We start from the raw sequence: 10,707 nt of genomic DNA on the forward strand, positions 1-10,707 counted from the left end.
TTCCCCTTCAGCCTCGAATAAAACAACGCGATCTCTCTGCCTCCACCCGCCCTCGCCGTGGACTCTTTGTTTCTCTTTTCACCGCGTATTCCTTCTATTTTCATTCAAAATAGGATCGGCCGGTTCTTTACGTTCGCTCGACTCGTCACGCGGGTCACGTCCCTCGCGAATGGAAAGCCTTTCATTCACGGTCGCCGAAGTGTTCGTGTTTCTCGTCGGTTTTCCTTCTCGCTTTCCCGGCTGTTAATAAACGCAACAGGAGGGGGAAAGTTTTGAACTATCTTTCAAAATTTTAGGACTGTTTTTCTTCTCCATTTTAACACTTTGACTCCATGCTATGCATTTTTTATCGTTATGTTAAATTATACTTTGTGAAAGCTCCTACTATATTGTTCACTTTCTGTTATTATAGAGTTAAATTTAAATTCTCTATTTTTATGACAACCGATTGATAGACTATCTGATCGGTGAAGTGTTTAATCTTGGAGTAGAAATGTTTTTCAGAGGGATGCTTATATCTCACATTATATCTTCTCCATTTTAACACTTTGGCGACCCGCAGTTGACTCCATACATTTTTATAGTTATGTTAAATTATACTTTGTGAAAGCACCTACTATATTGTCCACTTTCTGTTATTATAGAGTTAAATTTAAATTCTCTATTTTTATAACAACCGATTCATAGACCACCTGATCGGTAAAGTGTTTAATCTCAGAATAGAAATATTTTTCAAAGGGATGCTTATATCTCACATTGAACAGTTTGATCAAATTGGTTTATGATGGATTGCTATGCTCGTTATAAATAAGTTTGACCGTGGGTTATCTATTAATCGATTAGAACATCGTTTCTGGTCCCAAGCTCGTCCAATAATGGCGTACCCTATTCTCACGCGATTGCGAACCTATTAATTGTACTGTTCTTTGTTCGACGTTTCGATCTGACTCACTATCGAGAAATTGTTTCTTCACAGAGACGGTCGATCGCACGAAAGAATTTATTGTCCGGCATTATCGTATCGTCGAAGCGTCGGCGCGTGCTGAGGCGTCTTCTGTTCTATATTTCCCGTCGAGCCAGCATCTTCCACTAAATCTGAAACATGCTTTCTCAAGGAATTGCGATTAATTGCGAGGAACCCGAGTTTCCCGTACGTCGTGTTTTCGAAAAAGCCACGAACTCCTGCGATACAACAATCTCACGTTCATTACTCCGAAAGTTTATTTATTATCTATAAATCCACCTTCGCTAGAAACTGTCCTCTGAAGAGTCCAAGCAATTAATTCACTTTTATTTAATTCCAGGGTCAGAGAAAGCAATTAGCATCGGGTCCAGATAACTCCAGATTCTCCATGGAATTTTTATACTTTATCAAAGGATATTTATCAAATAATTATTCCACCGTAAGTCATGGAATTTTCCTTACTATCACTGTATTTACTCTACTATTTAAAATAGCTCCCATATTGCGGTGTCTTGTTTCTAGCGGACCACCAATTTTCATACTTTATCAAAGGATATTTATCAAATAATTATTCCACCGTAAGTCATGGAATTTTTCTTACTATCACTGTATTTACTCTACTATTTAAAATAGCTCCCATATTGCGGTGTCTTGTTTCTAGCGGACCACCAATTTTCATACTTTATCAAAGGATATTTCTCAAATAATTATTCCACCGTAAGTCATGGAATTTTTCTTACTATCACTGTATTTACTCTACTATTTAAAATAGCTCCCCTATTGCGGTGTCTTGTTTCTAGCGGACCACCCTGTGCATCTGGAATTAAAGGAGATTTATTGGTCGATAAGCCCTCCTAGCGGGTTAACATTCCTCCAGAAGGTGAATGGGGGGCCATTGGGTTGTAGGGTGAAGGCGTGACACGAAGTTTCCACGGTCGGTGTCGAGGATTCGCAAGAGAAAAAAGGCGCGGAACGAGGGCTGAGCAGATCGCCACGGGGCTGGCCGCGCCTAAAGAATTATCTCCCTCGGCCAACCCCCTTTGATTCCCTTTCTCGTTGTCACCGAGGGTCCCTCGCTTCTAATTCTAATCGTCTATCGATTTCGCAGACTCATTCCTCTCCCGTGGCTTTTATTTCTTATTTGTCTCTCTGTTCCCTCTTCGTTTTTCGCGACGCCTCGGTCAAGGCTATCGCGTGACACCAGCGCATCGAAATGCCTCGGATCCACTTCGAGGATGAAAAATGGCGGAACCGATTCCATTAGAAGCGATCCAGACGCCCATAGACACGAGCCTCACAAAGGAACGTCGCGAAAGTCCGACAATTATTCATAATTGTCTGCAAATAGAATGCTCTACCCACTGAAACCATTTTTCTTTAGGACTCCAACATATCAGAATATTTTTCAGTGATATTTCTGATAACTAAGTAGCTTATTACATCAAATTGTACTTAAATTACACTGGATCTAGCATTATTTGTCTTGTCAAGTGTAGTTTAAAGTATCGTTTCTTTTATAAATATAAAGGTATAAAGGATAAACTTCCCAGAATAAATGCAACAATTCTGGTACAAACTATGCTCAAAGATGAAGTTATGAAACCAAAAAATAAGACCTGTTGAACTACCATTATTTCTCTTGCCAAGTGTAGTTTAAAGTATCGTTTCTTTTATAAATATCTTTGTACTATTTTAAATGGTGTGTTTTAACAATTTTCTGCAAGAATTGGAAGACACTGAGAATGCAGGTATAAAGGATAAACTTTCCAGAAGAAATGCAAGAATTCTGGTATAAACTCTACTCAAGGAGAAGATGAAGTTGTAAAATCAAAAAATAGGACCTGTTAGAATGCAAAGAATATTTTCCAGTGATATTTCTGATAACCAAGTAGCTTATTATATCAAATTGTACTTAAATTACACTGGAACTATCATTATTTCTCTTACCAAGTGCAATTTAAAGTATCGTTTCTTTTAAAAATATCTTTGTACTGTTTTAGATGGTGTGTTTTAACAATTTTCTGTAAGAATTGGAAGACTTTGATAAACTTCCCAGAAGAAATGCTACAGTTCTGCTCTGAATAAGATTAGAGCAGATTTATTCTCTAATAAACTATGCTGAAAGAGAAGATGGAGTTATAAAATCAAAAAATAAGACCTGTTGGTTAGTTTGACCAGGAAAAAGAAATTAATTATGCAATATTATAAGCAACAACGTGGGCTAAGGTTTGCCTAGATTCGAGTGACTCCGTCCCTTTGTGCCACAACGAAACATGGCTTCCCAAGTCGAATCCTCCTCAGTTCATTGTGTTGTCGCTGAACGTCTGCGATCCCCGTCTGTCAATGAATCAACATCCTTCCGTGTGGTAAATTCCGCTGATAATTGTTTGCGGTTTCGATCGATCGGACGTATCGGTCAGCTACCACCTTTGTGGTGTTGCTTTTGTGATTCATGGTGATCCATTCAGCGACTCCGACGACAGCTCCGTATTAATTTTCTTTATTGCGGTGCCGCGATAAGCGTCTGTTCGACCGACACGCCTCCTTCGCGCGAGCTTCCTTGATAAGAGCTCTAATAATTTACGGCGAACCGTTCGCTTGACGGAGAGCCTCGAGTTTGCAAAACAAACACGCGAGACTTTTGATCTATTTATTAATTTCTCTTAAATTAGAGGGAGAACTGTAACTTTCATTATAAGTTTGCGTTTGGTCTATAAATTATTGCTTCTGTACATAGGTACAGCGTACTAGATTTTTATTTTTGCTGTTTCTAGAAATCCTGAATCTTCTAAGTGGTACTTGATACAGCTATGAAAGTATAGTTAGGATGGAATTCATAAATCAAAGAGTTTCCTTTAACTTTAACTTCCACTTCCTATGTATCTTGTAAAAATACTCTTTCTTTCTGGACTTCTAAACTAACGTACAAATTGTAAGAGAAGTAACCAGAATCTGCATGTCATTGTTTCTGAGGAAGTTTATTATTTCACGGGAAGTATGTTATTCACTCCACGAAATATCTGTTCTAGGAAACACCTGGTCCAGGGTCCCCGACAGTGATGCATGGCCTGAAGAATACATTGTGCTTCGTTCCCTTTCAATCTAATCGTCTATGAATACCATCAGGCGAACAAACTGCATCGGACCCTCCTTAGTTGCATAATTGAAGTTACTTGTTGCACGGTGAAAAATGAACTTCCCCTGTAATGGTTGAATCACCGATTCATTGACACCTTCCGGTTCTGTGTACGATTCACGGAAAGGAAATTGTACTTTTTCAATAATATTTCACCACCCAGTCCCTCGATAGGATTATTATATTTTAAGATGAGTTTTAAGCAAATTATACCTTGTCTGATAAATTAGAAAGTAAGAAGGCTTCAAGAATGGTCTTTAAGAAATTGTTCATCGACGTTTTGCGAATTCACTTGCTTGAAAAATGTTCAATGGACGAAACGACACAGATTGTTCGTCAGAGTCGCGTTATCTTTAATGGGGATCGTTCGAAAACCTGTTCCGCGCGCGGGGACCGTATCTTTGCAGTAAAGAGGATCCTTTTCCGAGAAATATCGAGACTCATTACGAAAGGAAGAGTAGGTATAACCGGAAATCCACCAGACGATTCGTCGTATTTGTGACCTAAGCGTGGAAGTCTGCTATGCAGCGAATCAACCGGTATGGAAATTTGTGAATGAAGATGACAAACTGGACGATCTTCTCGTTTTTTAATTTTTGGGTCGACTTCTAACTGTTTTTTTCTCTGGAATGCTGTCGTATCGGAATCAGAATAAATTTTCTATTTTATTAGATTATCAAATGAGAGTCTGCATCACAAATTTCCCCAGGCCACTAATTGTAACTGTAATTTATAGTAAAAGTCTTCGAGCTCTTGTAGATCCACTGTTGAGAGTGATTCTAGAAATTGGGACAAGTTGTATAATCTCCCAACGATATAATATCTATTTTAATGCAATAATACAAGTACAATATTATTGAATATGGCTACCAGAAACGTAGTACATGCATCAGTTATTTTGCATCTCAGAAAAGAGCTACGTCCCAGTTTCCAGAATCGTTCCACATATGGTACCGTAGATTAGAGAGATTTTCTGTTGAGAAATTTGCGTTTCCGGGCATTTCCCATGGGGAAACTGCTCGCGTTCCTATCGCGTCGAGAAATCTAGTTCGTCTGCAATTGCTTGGACAGGAAATCTGTTACAATTAAGTAATCGCTGCGGCAAAAACCCGGCGCAGACGCTCTCCAGCGGTCCGTCTAATTTATGGAAATTCCTGTAGCCGCGCAAACGAAAGCAACACGAACGCCCCAGCGTCCATTCGCGGAGGGTTTCTCTTCGCCTAGGAAACCTGGACGCCATGTTGGAACGCGACAACGATTAATACCTTAGATATCCATCGAGTTCCAAGAATATCATTCGCGTATTAATAAGGAAAATTAAGAAATCTCAGCTCGTAACGTTATTTTGTAAAAAGTCACGAGGACTGATCTCCGCGTTCCAAAGAAAAATATTCGAGCATTTCGTGCGGGATTTTTTCATTGGCACCGATAGCATCTGGCCTTCTAACTTGCGGCACTTTGATCAGAAATCGGGCCGCGCTTGTCCCGGTAATAAATAATTCCTATGCGAGCAATTGGCCCCGTAATTATGCGCAAGGTTTTCAAGATGCATCGCGTTTCCCTTTCCCGTTCGATTGAAATGCAACGCGATGGAAAGGTCAGCTGAAGACAAGGAGCGTGTCTCTTGCTCTGTTTCCCCAAACTGTGAACAACGAGATGGACAAAATTCTTACCTAGATAAAATTTTCCAAGAGGGAATAGAAGACAACCTTGTTTACTTGTTATTCGGTAAATTAAACATTTCTATTTCAATTGTAAAATGAATGGCATAGAAATTGGGTGTAAATTGTGAGCAGAGAACGAGCTAGACTCCATTTTGGTAGCAAGAACAATTCAGAAGCAAGATTGTTTCTTATTCTCGTTATATATCTCTTCTAATTTGAATACAGTCACCTGTTTACTTGTTATTCGGTAAATTAAAGATTTCTATTTCAATTGTAAAATGAATGGCATAGAAATTGGGTGTAGATTGTGAGCAGAAGCAGAGTTAGACTCCATTTTGGTAGCAAGAACAATTCAGAAGCAAGAATCTTTCTTATACTCATATATTTCTTCTAATCTGAAGTCACCTGTTTACTTATCATTCGTTAAATTAAAAATCTCAGTTTCAATTATAGAATGAGTACTATAGAAATTAAGCTTGCATTATGAGCAGAAGCAGAATTAGACTCCATTTTGGTAGCAAAGAAACAAGATTATCTCACTCATTTTACATTTACTTTAGTCTAAAATTTATATCTACTGAGAGAAATTTAATTTAGGTATGTACTTTGGTCCCCTCTCATTGTAAAATTGTTAACTAGATTTGTATAGAATCTTAGTTTATATGGCGTGTGTGAATTGAATGATAAGATTGGAGCATGTCGATGAAACATTTAAGTATACTGTATTTGTTTTTTAAATGGAAGCACAAGTTTCCTCGGTTAACTTCGTCAAAAATGCGTCAGTTTTTAGCATCTGCGTGCCCGCGGCTTGAAAACTTGCCGATCAGTGACTCACAATGACAATAAGGTTTCTTTCCTTCCTTTTCTCGTGGAAGATTTCGTTCTCGTCGAATCGCTGACGCGAGTATCTCGCGTGAGTTGCGTCGATCGCTCAGGAATCTAAGCTGTCGGAGGAATTGGAAGTCGGAAGAGAATTGATCGATGATTCAGCGAGATCATCTGCGATGCGTCTTCCACCGATTTTTATGAAACTCTGCAGCATCGTAATTCTTTTTTAGCTATGTTCAATCCTTTCAAAACTTGCACAATTGCTCTACTGGAACCACAGAGAAAAGAGAAATTTATCTGAATAAGGGTTGAATAAAATGCACACCAAAATGGAGGTTTAAAGGTAAATTGACATAGTCACGTAGTCAGATTAAATTTAGCAATTTTCAGCGACACCACAGATTACTTGTCTTCCTGTTTCCAGGTTTTGTTTTCGGTTTACGAAGAATCTGCGTGCACTCGTCGAATAAATTTTGCTTCCAGCGAGCATCTCGGATAACCGATGATTCAAGCGTGTAGTTAATTATGAAAAGAAAATTATCTTTGGCAAATGAATCATGCGTGCGTGAAGAAATGAGAGAAGCATAATCTCAACGAGAAGTTGCAGAAAACAATTGTTTACTCGCTTGTGAAACTCGAGTTCGCCGATAGTTTATGCGCCTGTAGAACTTTGGTAAAGAATTCAGATATGGAATTAAGTGTAATTATGATAAAAAATGTGTGAAACTATTAGCGACAATTTGCTGCGTTACGTAAGATTAATCTTCTATCTGGCTGCTGTAGGACTTATAATGTTCTTGTGTAAGATGAATTAAATAATTTTCTATGATTTCAATCCTTTGTTACCACAATCGAGAGAAATCCTTGTTTGTAAATTGCGTTTATAATTCGAAGAGTAATCTTCTGCAACGTAATTAGAAAACTTGACTGAAGTCTAGTTCCAGATTTGAGAACATTGTACTCATTTCGTTTCAGAACGGTGGATTAATTTAATATGGGACCGGACAATGGACGATTTTTCTTCTGGCTGGGTCTGTTAATTCTTCTTAAGTGGGAGTAGGAAATGAAGGAAATGGATATACAAATAATCAGAGTAAGGGACAGACAGAGAAAGGGAACGAACGAGAGTGAATGATACGCAATAGGAAAAGTGGTTGTAAAGTAGGAGAGAATTGTCTGCAATTTGGCAAAATCCTTCCAGGATATAACTTTTGCAGAGCGAATAATTGTAATATACAGGGTGAGCCAACAGAACGTTAAAGAAACTCATAGTTTAGCACCCCAAATGATTAAAAATTAATCTATGTTTTGCTCGTGCATTCCTACTAACTATATTATACATAGAAATTCTCGATTATTCTATAATTTTCACACCTCAAACACTATATTAATATCCTGAAAATTCCACTCATTTTTACCATCAATCTATTTACCATTTCCAGAAAGTAAATTTATATTCAAGTTGCCAATAGTAAAGAAAACATAGAATTAAAATTTGCACCTATTTTCCCCAGAATAGACCAGATAATCTTACAGGGGTTAATTAAGTTTGTAGATTTTTAATTTTGTATGTGAATGGGTCATCGACCAATTTGGGCCAAAATTTAATCAGATGTGAATTTCTTCTTTTACTGTAGCCTAAGCTAGTTTGGGAGATCTCAATGCAAAGTGGCTCAGTTTTAATTGCAGACCAGTCCAACGATAATTTATGAATATGCGAGCAACGCTGGGGATTTCGAAAAGCCAAATGGAAACACGTTCCCGTGTATTCGGTTGATCTTTCGATAAATACGATATGGCCGAGGCACGTGCCTCCGCGTTCGCTCGCTTCGCGGATTTATGCATCAGAATGGCGGAAGCAGTTGGAACGACGGTACATAGTAGGAAGTCGTTCGACTCGCCTCGATCATGTACACGCTCTCAATGTAACCAGCCACTCTAAATTCAATCTGCGCAACAGCGGGACGAATTAATGACACCGTCACCCTGAAGTCGAGTCGTTTCCGATAATCGGATGCTAAATTTTGGAAACCTTCGACCACCTGCTACGACCTCCGATGAAAATTCCTCCGACTCCGCACTCGATGAAAAGAATTCATTTATTTACCAGAAATTAGACTCATTTTTGTGTCTAAATCAATGGATAAAACCAGACTAACGCAATCAGTATATTTACGAGTATTCGAGTAAAATCAAAAATTTAGTTTTAAATTATTCTGTACTTCAACATTCTCTTCTTCGTCGTACTCGTTTCATTATTATTATTATTTATTTATTAATGGGATTAAACCCTTTTAATATGTGGCGTTGTGAGAGTAGGAACTCGGAGAATTTTCGTAGGACAGAAAAGAAAAGAAGGGTCTGGGTTAGGTTTCCAGAACGATTTGAAATTTTTTTTTCCGTCGAAAAATTTCACATGAATTTTTTTCTAGAAACTGGGTAGGATTTCGGGGGTGTGTGTAATAACTAAAAATGATTACAATTAACCCCCGCAACCGAAAATAATTTTTCCAGAACGATTTGAAATTTTTTTTTTTCGTCGAAAAAAGGCGCCAAATTAGATTTTCGGTAAGGAATTTTCTTCTCGAAAATGCGTAGGATTTCGGGGGTATATGTAATGACCAAAAATAATTGTAATTGACCCCCGCATCCAAATATAATTTTTCCAGAACGATTTGAAATTTTTTAATTTTGTCGAAAAATTTGTCCACCTACTCGAATTTTTTTCTCGAAAATGCGTAGGAATTCGAGGGTGTGTCTATTCACCAAAAATGATTGTAATTGACCCCCGCAACCGAAAATAATTTTTCCAGAACGATTAGAAATTTTTAAATTTAATTGTTAATAACTTTTTAACAAAGCCTCAGTCAAGAAATTTATATTCTTGATTTTCGTCTTATTTTGGCCTCTAGAATCTCCCATTAAAATTTTTCCCAGGGTTAGCTGAACACCCTGTATAGCAACCGAAGGGTCGGTCGAGTGCTTGTGAGAACGCGATCCCTCTGGCGGCAAACGTGGGAGGCAACGTCACAACTACAAAGATATAATATCTAAGAAACTACAAATATGAATTTTACATAATCATACATTATCGCTTACTGAATTTAACAAAAATAAATTAATTTACAATATGTTGCAAGGATAATTTCAAACTTTCTAAGAATTGTTCAATTAAATCTGTTTCAGTGTGCAAAATTTGCATTACCAATCATTCTATTTCGCAACGAATATTTTAAACAATTACGTGAGCGTGTAATAGAAGAATTAGCAAAACGATTGTGCAAAGGTATTTTTTGTCATTTTATAGAGAAGCATTTAAGCTATTTGATCGACCAATGTTCTCGGAGATCGTAAGAAATTTATGAGACGTTTGTTGTTCCAGGAGCAATTATCCAGTACGCCTCACAATAGGATTTATAGGCCGAACGATCGGCTCTGGCATAATCGAACGTAACTGGAAGATTCACCGACGTAGCTCGTGATGGAATTCCGCGAATATCGGATTCAGGTTTATCGGAAATTCGTTTAGTATTCTTTCCTCGGTGGGAACGGTGTTTACAAGGCGATCAAGTGTAAAACGATTGCACCGAGATCACGCTTTCTCGGGTCGACAAGTTTACGTAACTCGTCGCGTCCGAATTTCTAATTTCGCGGCTCGATTCGCCTGTATCAACGCAACGCAACGGAACCATTATTAAAACGAGGTTCATCGCGTGAGGAAACATCTCGTAACGATTAGCAGAGCACGAACAGAAATTCATAATTTCAGATAAACGCAAATCGGCCGTACAACCTAACAATGCTTCGATAAATAAGAAATCTGTTTACCAAGAAATAAATTTTCCAAGTACTTACATACGTGCCGATATCAACATTTCTGCGCGACAATCTCGATGCTGGAAATGCACCACGATATTTATTCACCACTATGAGAAAAACAAACACTATCGCTCGAAATATTTTGCTATCGTAGCGTTTCGTGCATAGTCCAAGGCGATTGGACACACTCGACTGTTCTTCGTCGCCATCTTGGAATATTTTGGCGCGTAAAACATGGCGCCTCACTTTCCCGCGAGGTCGAACATAACCTTAACGTCGCGGAGTCCGTGTTCCGT

General features: G+C 38.2%; 1 long non-coding RNA gene across 1 annotated transcript; it reads left to right on the top strand.

Moving 5' to 3' along the window:
* Positions 1-1,356: 1,356 nt before the first annotated feature.
* On the top strand, positions 1,357-10,372 carry LOC143349062 (uncharacterized). The gene is made up of 8 exons (XR_013080861.1): positions 1,357-1,403; positions 1,626-1,681; positions 1,765-1,844; positions 3,994-6,935; positions 7,017-7,265; positions 7,568-7,832; positions 9,779-9,878; positions 9,975-10,372. It is a non-coding gene; the product is annotated as an uncharacterized LOC143349062 (long non-coding RNA).
* Positions 10,373-10,707: the final 335 nt, after the last annotated feature.

The sequence above is a fragment of the Colletes latitarsis genome, chromosome 2, assembly GCF_051014445.1.
Source record: "Colletes latitarsis isolate SP2378_abdomen chromosome 2, iyColLati1, whole genome shotgun sequence".
NCBI classification, from domain to species: Eukaryota; Metazoa; Arthropoda; class Insecta; order Hymenoptera; family Colletidae; genus Colletes; species Colletes latitarsis.